The 11608-nt window shown below is 39.1% G+C and overlaps 1 non-coding gene across 1 annotated transcript; it reads left to right on the top strand.

Moving 5' to 3' along the window:
* The first annotated feature begins 7318 nt into the window (after positions 1-7318).
* On the top strand, positions 7319-7426 carry LOC112761399 (small nucleolar RNA R71). The gene has a single exon (XR_003181794.1). It is a non-coding gene; the product is annotated as a small nucleolar RNA R71 (small nucleolar RNA).
* The last annotated feature ends 4182 nt before the right edge of the window (positions 7427-11608 follow it).

The raw sequence follows: 11608 nt of genomic DNA on the forward strand, positions 1-11608 counted from the left end.
ATCCCCAAGTCCGAATAAGCTGTTAGGATATGCGTTTAAGTCGTTTACTTCTAGTCCGGCCTTGTCAAAGGCAGACTTGAATAGGATGTCGGCTGACGTTCCATAATCTATCAAGGTGCAATGGAGGTTTGCATTGGCCATGATTATGGTTATCACCATAGGGTTGTTATGTTCGGGCAACAGGCCCTGCGCGTCCTCCTTCGTAAAAGAGGTGGTGGGCAGGTCGGTTGACCGGCTACTTTCTCCGACCTGATATACCTCCTTGAGATGTCTCTTTCGTGAGAACTTTGTCACTCTTCCCCTTGCAAATCCTCTATTGATCATATGGATGTGACATTCTAGGGTGTGAGGAGGGCATTGTGGTCGTCTGGTGCACGAAATTGTGATCATCAACAATGGCACCAAAGACTTGGAGCTCTCAAACGTGAATCACACTTTGTCACAATTCCGCACAACTAACCAGCAAATGCACTGGGTCGTCCAAGTAATACCTTACGTGAGTAAGGGTCGATCCCATGGAGACTGTCAGCTTGAAGCAAGCTATGGTCATCCTGTAAATCTCAGTCAGGCGAATTCAAATGGTTATGGAGGATTGATAATTAAAGATGAATAAAACATAAAATAAAGATAGAGATACTTATGTAATTCATTGGTAGGAATTTCAGATAAGCGTATGAAGATGCTTTGTTCCTCCTAAACCTTTGCATTCCTATTGCCTTCTTCCAATCATTCATACTCCTTTCCATGGCAAGCTTTATGTTGGGCATCACCGTTGTCAATGGCTACTTCCCGTCCTCTCGGTGAAAATGTTCTATGCACGCTGTCACCGCACGGCTAATCATCTGTCGGTTCTCGATCATGTTGGAATAGGATCCATTGATCCTTTTGCGTCTGTCACACGCCCAACACTCGCGAGTTTGAAGCTCGTCACAGTCATCCCTTCCCAGATCCAACTCAGAATACCACAGACAAGGTTTAGACGTTCCGGATCTCAGGAATGGCCGCCAATAATTCTAGCCTATACCACGAAGGTTCTAATCTTAGATTAGAAACCCAAGAGATACATATTCAAGCTTGTTTGCTTGTAGAACGGAAGTGGTTGTCAGGCACGCGTTCATAGGTGCGAATGGTGATGAGTGTCACATAATCATCACATTCATCATGTTCTTGTGTGCGAATGAATATCTTAGAGAAGAAGTAGGCGTGAATTGAATAGAAAAACCGTAGTACTTTGCATTAATTTATGAAGAACAGCAGAGCTCCACACCTTAATCTATGGTGTGTGGAAACTCCACCGTTGAAAATACAAAAGTGATAATGGTGGTTATTGGATTCGGCCCCAGAGAGGGAATCCGAAGAACCAAGATTAAAAATACAATAGTAAAAGGTCCTATTTATAGAGAACTAGTAGCCTAGGGTTTACAGAAATAAGTAATTAACGCAGAAATCTTCTTCCGGGCCCACTTGGTGTGTGCTTGGGCTGAGCATTGAAGCTTTCACATGTAGAGACTTTTTTTGGAGTTAAACGCCGGCTTTTGTGCCAGTTTGGGCGTTTAACTCCAGCTTTTGTGCCAGTTCTAGCGTTTTGACGCCAGAATTTTTAAGTTGACTTGGAACGCCAATTTGGGCCATCAAATCTTGGGAAAAGTATGGATTATTATGTATTGCTAGAAAGCTGGTACGCGGAATCGTGATTACACTTTAATTATGTAAAATTCATTGCTCTTTCTTTCCCTGGACATGGCGCCAAAAACATGATGCCAAGACCATGGTTCACAACTCCGTGTAACTAACCTGCAAGTGCACTGGGTCGTCCAAGTAATACCTTACGTGAGTAAGGGTCGAATCCCATGGAGATTGTTGGTATGAAGCAAGCTATGGTCACCTTGCAAATCTCAGTTAGGCATTTACATAATTGATAATGGTGTTTTCGAATATGAATTAATAGAATAGGGATAGAAATACTTATGTAATTCATTGGTGAGAATTTCAGACAAGCGAATGGAGATGCTTTCGTTCCTCTGAACCTCTGCTTTCCTGCTATCTTCATCCAATCAGTCTTACTCCATTCCATGGCTGGCTTTATGCAAGGGCATCACCGTTGTCAGTGGCTACATCCCCTCCTCTCAGTGAAAAATATGCTCACATGCTCTGTCACAGCACGGCTAATCATCTGTCGGTTCTCGATCATGCTGGAATAGGATTCACCCTCCTTTTGCGTTTGTCACTAACGCCCAGCACTCGCGAGTTTGAAGCTCGTCACAGTCATTCAATCATTGAATCCTACTCGGAATACCACAGACAAGGTTTAGACTTTCCGGATTCTCTTGAATGCCGCCATCATTCTAGCTTACACCACGAAGATTCCGATTAAGAGATCTAAGAGATACTCATTCAATTCGAATGTAGAACGAAAGTGGTTGTCAGGCACGCATTCATAGGGAATGATGATGATTGTCACGTTCATCACATTCAGGTTGAAGTGCGAATGAATATCTTAGAAGCAAAATAAGAAGAATTGAATAGGAAACAGTAGTACTTTGCATTAATCTTTGAGGAACAGCAGAGTTGCACACCTTAATCTATGGAGTGTAGAAACTCTACCGTTAAAAATACATAAGTGATATGTCCAGGCATGGCCGAATGGCCAGTCCCTCTGATCTAAGAACCAGGCGTCCAAAGATGATCAAAAGATTCAAAGATGGTTCCCAAGATGACTAATACAATAGTAAAAGGTCCTATTTATAATAAACTAGCTACTAGGGTTTACATGAGTAAGTAATTGATGCATAAATCCACTTCCGGGGCCCACTTGGTGTGTGTTTGGGCTGAGATTGAGTGTTGCACGAGTAGAGGTCTTTCTTGGAGTTGAACGCCAGCTTTTGTGCCAGTTTGGGCGTTCAACTCTGGTTTTGGCTCCTTTTCTGGCGCTGGACGCCAGATTTGGGCAGAAAGCTGGCGTTGAACGCCAGCTTACGTCATCTATTCTTGGCCAAAGTATGGGCTATTATATATTGCTGGAAAGCCCGAGATGTCTACTTTCCAACGCAATTGGAAGCGCACCATTTCGAGTTCTGTAGATCCAGAAAATCCACTTTGAGTGCAGTGAGGTCAGAATCCAACAGCATCAGCAGTCCTTCTTCAACCTCTGAATCTGATTTTTGCTCAAGTCCCTCAATTTCAGCCAGAAAATACCTGAAATCACAGAAAAACACACAAACTCATATTAAAGTCCAGAAATGTGAATTTAACATAAAAACTAATGAAAACATCCCTAAAAGTAACTAGATCCTACTAAAAACATACTAAAAACAATGTTAAAAAGCGTATAAATTATCCGCTCATCACAACACCAAACTTAAATTGTTGCTTGTCCCCAAGCAACTGAAAATCAAATAGGATAAAAAGAAGAGAATATACTACAAATTCCAAACTATCAATGAAACAGAGCTTCAATCATATGAGCGGGACTTATAGCTTTTTGCCTCTTGAATAGTTTTGGCATCTCATTTTATCCATTGAGGTTCAGAATAATTGGCATCTATAGGAACTTCAGATTTTGAATAGTGTTATTGCCTCTCCTAGTTCAGTATGATGATTCTTGAACACAGCTTCTTTATGAGTCTTGGCCGTGGCCCTAAGCACTTTGTTTTCCAGTATTACCACCGGATACATAAATGCCATAGACACATAATTGGGTGAACCTTTTCAGATTGTGACTCAGCTTTGCTAAAGTCCCCAATTAGAGGTGTATAGGGTTCTTATGCACACTCTTTTTTTTACTTTGGACCTTGACTTTAACCGCTCAGTCTCAAGTTTTCACTTGACACCTACACGCCACAAGCACATGGTTAGGGACAGCTTGGTTTAGCCGCTTAGACCAGGATTTTATTCCTTTAGGCCCTCCTATCCACTGATGCTCAAAGCCTTGGGATCCTTTTTATTTGCCCTTCCCTTTTGGTTTTAAGGGTTATTGGCTTTTTGCTCTTGCCTCTTGGTTTTAAGAGCTTTTGGCTTTTTCTGCTTGCTTTTTCTTTCTATTCTCTCTTTTCTTTTTTTCTTTTTTTTTTCTGCAAGCTTTGTTCTTTGCTGCTTTTTCTTGCTTCAAGAATCATTTTTATGGTTTTTTAGATTATCAAATAACATGTCTCCTTGTCATCATTCTTTCAAGAGCCAACATATTTAACATTCTTAAACAACAACTTCAAAAGACATATGCACTGTTCAAGCATACATTCAGAAAACAAGAAGCATTGTCACCACATCAATATAATTAAGCTAAGTTCAAGGATAAATTTGAAACTCATGTACTTCTTGTTCTTTTGAATTAAAACATTTTTCATTTAAGAGAGGTGATGGATTCATAGGACATTCATAACTTTAAGACATAGTCACTAACTACTAATGATCATGTAATGAAGACACAAACATAGATAAGCACATAACATAGAAAACGAAAAACAGAAGAAATAAGAACATGGAATGAATCCACCTTAGTGATGGTGGCGTTTCCTTCTTGAGGAACCAATGATGTCCTTGAGCACTTCTATGTCTCTTCCTTGTCTTTGTTGCTCCTCCCTCATTGCTTTTTGATCTTCTCTAATTTCATGAAGGATGATGGAGTGCTCTTGATGTTCCACCCTTAGTTGCTTCCAATAATTGTGTGGAAGAAAATGTCTCCGCTGAGGTATATCAGGGATCTCTTGATTTGCAGTCAAATATTCTACCATTGAGCTATAGACCCTTGATGGAAGCTTTTGTCTTCCCTTTCCTCTTTTTAGAGGTTTCTCTGGCCTTAGGTGCCATCAATGGTTATGGAAAAAACAAAAAAAGCTATGCTTTTACCACACCAAACTTAGAATGTTGCTCGCCCTCGAGCAAAAGAAGAAAGAATAGAAGAAGAAAAAGAAGATATGGAGGAGATGGATGTGTGTGTGTATTCGGCCATATGGGTGGGATTGGGTGGGAGAGAGATGTTGAATTTTGAAGGTAGTGGGTGTATGGATGTGAGTGGTAAATGGAAAACAGAAGGGATGATCATGAATGGAAAGAGAGATGATGAGGTAGGTGGGGATCCTGTGGGGTCCACAGATCCTGAGATGATCCTGTGGGGTCCACAGATCCTAAGGTGTCAAGACATTTACATCCCTGCACCAATTTAGGCATGTAAAATGCCCTTGCACACAACTCTGGGCGTTCAGCACCAGGTTGGTGCCCATTTTGGGCGTTCAACGCCCATTTACTGCCTTTTCTGGCATTGAACGCCAGAACCATGCTTGTTCTGGGCGTTCAGTGCCAGGATGCTGCCCATTTTGGGTGTTCAGCGCCAGAACCATGCTCTCTTCTGGCGTTGAACGCCAGGCAGATGCTCCTCCAGGGTGTGATTTTTCTTCTGCTGTTTTTGATTCCGTCTTCAATTTTTCTCTTTATTTTGTGACTCCACATGATCATGAACCTATAAAGACATATAACTAAGAAAAATATAGTTAGATAAATAAAAATTGGGTTGCCTCCCAACAAGCGCTTCTTTAATGTCAATAGCTTGACAGTGGGCTCTCATGGAGCCTCACAAATGTTCAGAGCATTGTTGAGACTCTCCAACACCAAACTTAGAGTTTGGATATGGGAGTTCAACACCAAACTTAGAGTTTGGTTGTGGCCTCCCAACACCAAACTTAGAGTTTGGATATGGGAGTTCAACACCAAACTTAGAGTTTGGTTGTGGCCTCCCAACACCAAACTTAGAGTTTGACTGTGGGGGCTTTGGTTGACTCTGCTTTGAGAGAAGCTTTTCATGCTTCCTCTCCATGGTTGCAGAGGGAGATCCTTGAGTTTTAAACACAAGGGAGTCCTCATTCCATTGAAGGACTAGTTCACCTCTGTCAACATCAATCACAGCTCTTGCTGTGGCCAGGAAAGGTCTTCCTAGGATGATGGATTCATCCTCTTCCTTTCTAGTATCCAAGACTATGAAATCAGCAGGGATGTAAAGGCCTTCAACCTTTACTAATAAGTCCTCTACTTGTCCATATGCCTGTTTTCTTGAATTGTCTGCCATCTCTAATGAGATTTTAGCAGCTTGCACCCCATAGATTCCCAGTTTCTCTATTACAGAGAGGGGCATGAGGTTTATCCCTGAACCAAGGTCACACAGAGCCTTAAAGATCATGGTGCCTATAGTACAAGGTATTATGAACTTTCCAGGATCCTGTCTCTTCTGAGGCAATGTCAGTTGATCCAGATCACTTAGTTCATTGATGAACAAGGGAGGTTCAACTTCCCAAGCATCAATGCCAAATAATTTGGCATTCAGCTTCATGATTGCACCAAGAAACTTGGCAGTTTGCTCTTCAGTAACATCCTCATTCTCTTCAGAAGAGGAATACTCATCAAAGCTCATGAATGGCATAAGGAGGTTCAATGGAATCTCTATGGTCTCTAGATGATCCTCAGAGTCCTTTAGTTCCTCAGAGGGAAGCTCCTTATTGATCACTGGACGTCCCAGGAGGTCTTCCTCCTTGGGATTCACGTCCTCCACTCCCCTTGTAGGTTCGGCCATGGTGCTTATGTCAATGGCCTTGCACTCTCCTTTTGGGTTTTCTTTTGTAGTGCTTGGGAGAGTACTGGGAGGGATTTCAGTGATCCTTTTACTCAGCTGACCCACTTGTGCTTCTAGATTTCTAATGGAAGATCTTGTTTCATTCATGAAACTTACAGTGGCCTTAGATAGACCAGAGACTAAGTTTGTTAAATTAGAAGTATTTTGTTCAGAGTTCTCTGTCTGTTGCTGAGTGGATGATGGATAAGGTTTATTATTGTTAAACCTGTTTCTTCCACCATTATTAAAGCCTTGTTGAGGCTTTTGATCCTTCCATGAGAAATTTGGATGATTTCTCCATGATGAGTTATAGGTGTTTCCATAAGGTTCACCTAAGTAATTCACCTTTGCTATTGCAGGGATCTCAGGATCATAAGCTTCTTCTTCATAAGAAGCCTCTTGAGTACTGTTGGATGCAACTTGCATTCCATGCAGACTCTGAGAGATCATATTGACTTGCTGAGTCAATATTTTATTCTGAGCCAATATGGCATTCAGAGTATCAACTTCAAGAACTCCCTTCTTCATAGGCGTCCCATTACTCACAGGATTTCTTTCGGAAGTGTACATGAACTGGTTATTAGCAACCATGTCAATGAGTTCTTGAGCTTCTGCAGGCGTTTTCTTTAGGTGAGTGGATCCACCTGCAGAAGTGTCCAGTGACATCTTTGATAGCTCAGATAAACCATCATAGAATATATCCAGGATGGTCCATTCTGAAAGCATGTCAGAAGGACACTTTTTGGTCAACTGTTTGTATCTTTCCCAAGCTTCATAGAGGGATTCACCTTCTTTCTGTCTGAAGGTTTGAACATCCACTCTAAGCTTGCTCAGCTTTTGAGGAGGAAAGAACTTGGCTAGGCAAGCCTTGACCAGCTTATCCCAAGAGTTCAGGCTATCCTTAGGTTGAGAGTCCAACCATACTCTAGCTCTGTCTCTTACAGCAAAAGGGAAAAGCATGAGCCTGTAGACTTCGGGATCTACTCCATTAGTCTTAACAGTATCACATATCTGCAAGAATTCAATTAAGAACTGAAAAGGATCTTCAGATGGAAGTCCATGAAACTTGCAGTTCTGCTACATCAGAGAAACTAATTGAGGTTTCAGCTCAAAATTGTTTGCTCCAATGGCAGGAATGGAGATGCTTCTTCCATGTAAATTGGAATTAGGTGCAGTAAAGTCACCAAGCATTCTCCTTGCATTATTATTATTTTCAGCTGCCATCTTCTTTTCCTGTTTGATAATTTCTGACAGGTGCTTGCTGGTTTGTTGTAATTCAGCTTCTCTTAGTTTTCTCTTCAGAGTCCTTTCAGGATCTGGATCTGCTTCAACAAGAATATTCTTGTCCTTGCTCCTGCTCATATGACAAAGAAGAGGGCACAGAAAAATAATAATAATAGAGATCCCTTTTTTTTTGAATAGAGGGAGAGATGTTAGTAGATGAATAAACAAATAGAAGGAGATGAGAGAGAAGAAAATTTTCGAAAATAATTTTTGAAAAATGTTAGTAATTTTCGAATTTTTTTTTAAATCAAAGATTAAAATAATTAGTTAATTAAAAAGAAATTTTGAAAAAGAGGGAAGATATTTTCGAAAATTAGAGAGAGAGAGTTAGTTAGGTGGTTTTGAAAAAGATAAGAAACAAACAAAAAGTTAGTTAGTTAGTTGAAACAAATTTTGAAAATCAATTTTGAAAAGATAAGAAGTTAGGAAGTTAGAAAATATATTTTGAAATCAAATTTTTGAAAAAGATATGATGAGAAGATATTTTTTAAAAAGATATGATAGAAATTAGTTTTGAAAAAGATTTGATTTTTTAAAAGTCACAATTAATGACTTGATTCACAAGAAATCACAAGATATGATTCTAGAACTTAAAGCTTGAATCTTTCTTAACAAGCAAGTAACAAACTTGAAATTTTTGAATCAAAACATTACTTGATGATGTTATTTTCGAAAATTATGAGACAAAATTAAGAAAAGATTTTTGAAAAATATTTTTGTAATTTTCGAAAATAACTAAGAAAAATAAAAAAGATTTGATTTTTGAAAAAGATTTTGAAAAAGATAAGATTTTTTTAAAATGAAAATTTGATTTGACTCATAAAAACAACTTGATTTTAAAAATTTTTGAAAAAAAATCAAATCTAATTTTCGAATTTGATGAGAAGAAAAATGGAAAGATATTTTTTTTTATTTTTGAAAATTTTTTTTTTTGATGAGAGAGAAAAACATGAAAAAGATGCAATGCATGCAAATTTTAGATCAAAACTATGAATGTATGCACGAATGCTATGAATGTCAAGATGAACACCAAGAACACCGTGAATATCATGATAAACATCAAGAACATATTTTTGAAAAATTTTATATGCAAAGAAAACATGCAAGACACCAAACTTAGAAATCTTTCATGTTTAGACTCTAATAAAAAATGCACATGTAAAACAAGAAAAGACACAAAACAAGAAAACATCAAGATCAAACAAGAAGACTGACCAAGAACAACTTGAAGATCATGAAGAACACTATGAATGCATGAAATTTTCGAAAAATGCAAGATGCGTATGCAATTGACACCAAACTTATGATATGACTCAAGACTCAAACAAGAAATACAAACTATTTTTGATTTTTATGATTTTATGATTTTTTTGTATTTTCTTTTAATTTTTTTCGAAAATTATTGTGAAAAATAAAAATAAGGATTCCAAAATTTTTAATATGAATTCCAGGAATCTTGCCATGTTAGTCTTAAAGCTCCAATCAAAGGGTCAGGCATGGCTTAATAGCCAGCCAAGCTTTAATAAAAATATGAGTGTAATTCAGACATGACAAGCCTAACATGCCCTATCCAGAAGAATTGGGCATGACTCCATTGAGGTGATTAGTTGAAGACCAATCCCAAAGCAGTTTGGGTATGGCTTTACAGCCAGATAGGCTTCAACATGCTTCATGAAACACTAGAATTCATTCTTAAAAATTCTTAAGAAAAATAATATTCTTGAAAACATTTTTTTTTCGAAAACAAGTGAAAAATTTTTGAAAGGAAAACAAAAAGAAAATTACCTAATCTGAGCAACAAGATGAACCGTCAATTGTCCAAACTCGAACAATCCCAGGCAACGGCACCAAAAACTTGGTACGCGGAATCGTGATTACACTTTAATTATGTAAAATTCATTCCTCTTTCTTTCCCTGGACATGGCGCTAAAAACATGATGCCAAGACCATGGTTCACAACTCCGTGTAACTAACCAGCAAGTGCACTGGGTCATCCAAGTAATACCTTACGTGAGTAAGGGTCGAATCCCACGGAGATTGTTGGTATGAAGCAAGCTATGGTCACCTTGCAAATCTCAGTTAGGCATTTACATAATTGATAATGGTGTTTTCGAATATTAATTAATAGAATAGGGATAGAAATACTTATGTAATTCATTGGTGAGAATTTCAGATAAGCGAATGGAGATGCTTTCGTTCCTCTGAACCTCTGCTTTCCTGCTATCTTCATCCAATCAGTCTTACTCCTTTCCATGGCTGGCTTTATGCAAGGGCATCACCATTGTCAGTGGCTACAACCCCTCCTCTCAGTGAAAAATATGCTCACATGCTCTATCACAGCACGGCTAATCATCGGTCGATTCTCGATCATGCTGGAATAGGATTCACCCTCCTTTTGCGTTTGTCACTAACGCCCAGCACTCGCGAGTTTGAAGCTCGTCACAGTCATTCAATCATTGAATCCTACTCGGAATACCACAGACAAGGTTTAGACTTTCCGGATTCTCTTGAATGCCGCCATCATTCTAGCTTACACCACGAAGATTCCGATTAAGAGATCTAAGAGATACTCATTCAATTCGAATGTAGAACGGAAGTGGTTGTCAGGCACGCGTTCATAGGGAATGATGATGATTGTCACGTTCATCACATTCAGGTTGAAGTGCGAATGAATATCTTAGAAGCAAAATAAGAAGAATTGAATAGGAAACAGTAGTACTTTGCATTAATCATTGAGGAACAGCAGAGCTCCACACCTTAATCTATGGAGTGTAGAAACTCTACCGTTAAAAATACATAAGTGATATGTCCAGACATGGCCGAATGGCCAGCCCCTCTGATCTAAGAACCAGTCATCCAAAGATGATCAAAAGATTCAAAGATGGTTCCTAAGATGACTAATACAATAGTAAAAGGTCCTATTTATAATAAACTAGCTACTAGGGTTTACATGAGTAAGTAATTGATGCATAAATCCACTTCCGGGGCCCACTTGGTGTGTGTTTGGGCTGAGCTTGAGTGTTGCACGTGTAGAGGTCTTTCTTGGAGTTCAACGCCAGCTTTTGTGCCAGTTTGGGCGTTCAACTCTAGTTTTGGCTCCTTTTCTGGCACTGGACGCCAGATTTGGGCAGAAAGCTGGCGTTGAACGCCAGTTTACGTCATTTATTCTTGGCCAAAGTATGGACTATTATATATTGCTGGAAAGCCCTGGATGTCTACTTTCCAACGCAATTGGAAGCGCGCCATTTCGAGTTCTTTAGCTCCAGAAAATCCACTTTGGGTGCAGGGAGGTCAGAATCCAACAGCATCAGCAGTCCTTCTTCAACCTCTGAATCTGATTTTTGCTCAAGTCCCTCAATTTCAGCCAGAAAATACCTGAAATCACAGAAAAACACACAAACTCATAGTAAAGTCCAGAAATGTGAATTTAACATTAAAACTAATGAAAACATCCCTAAAAGTAACTAGATCCTACTAAAAACATACTAAAAACAATGTCAAAAAGCATATAAATTATCCGCTCATCAAAAGCCCAGGATGTCTACTTTCCAACGCAATTTAGAGCGCACCTATTGGGCTTCTGTAGTTCCAAAAAATCTACTTTGAGTGCAGGGAGGTCATAATCCAACAGTATCTGCAGTCCTTTTTCAGCCTCTGAATCAGATTTTTGCTCAGGTCCCTTAATTTCGGCCAGAAAATACCTGAAATCACAGAAAAACATACAAA

Source organism: Arachis hypogaea, chromosome 16 (assembly GCF_003086295.3).
Source record: "Arachis hypogaea cultivar Tifrunner chromosome 16, arahy.Tifrunner.gnm2.J5K5, whole genome shotgun sequence".
Classification (NCBI taxonomy): domain Eukaryota; kingdom Viridiplantae; phylum Streptophyta; class Magnoliopsida; order Fabales; family Fabaceae; genus Arachis; species Arachis hypogaea.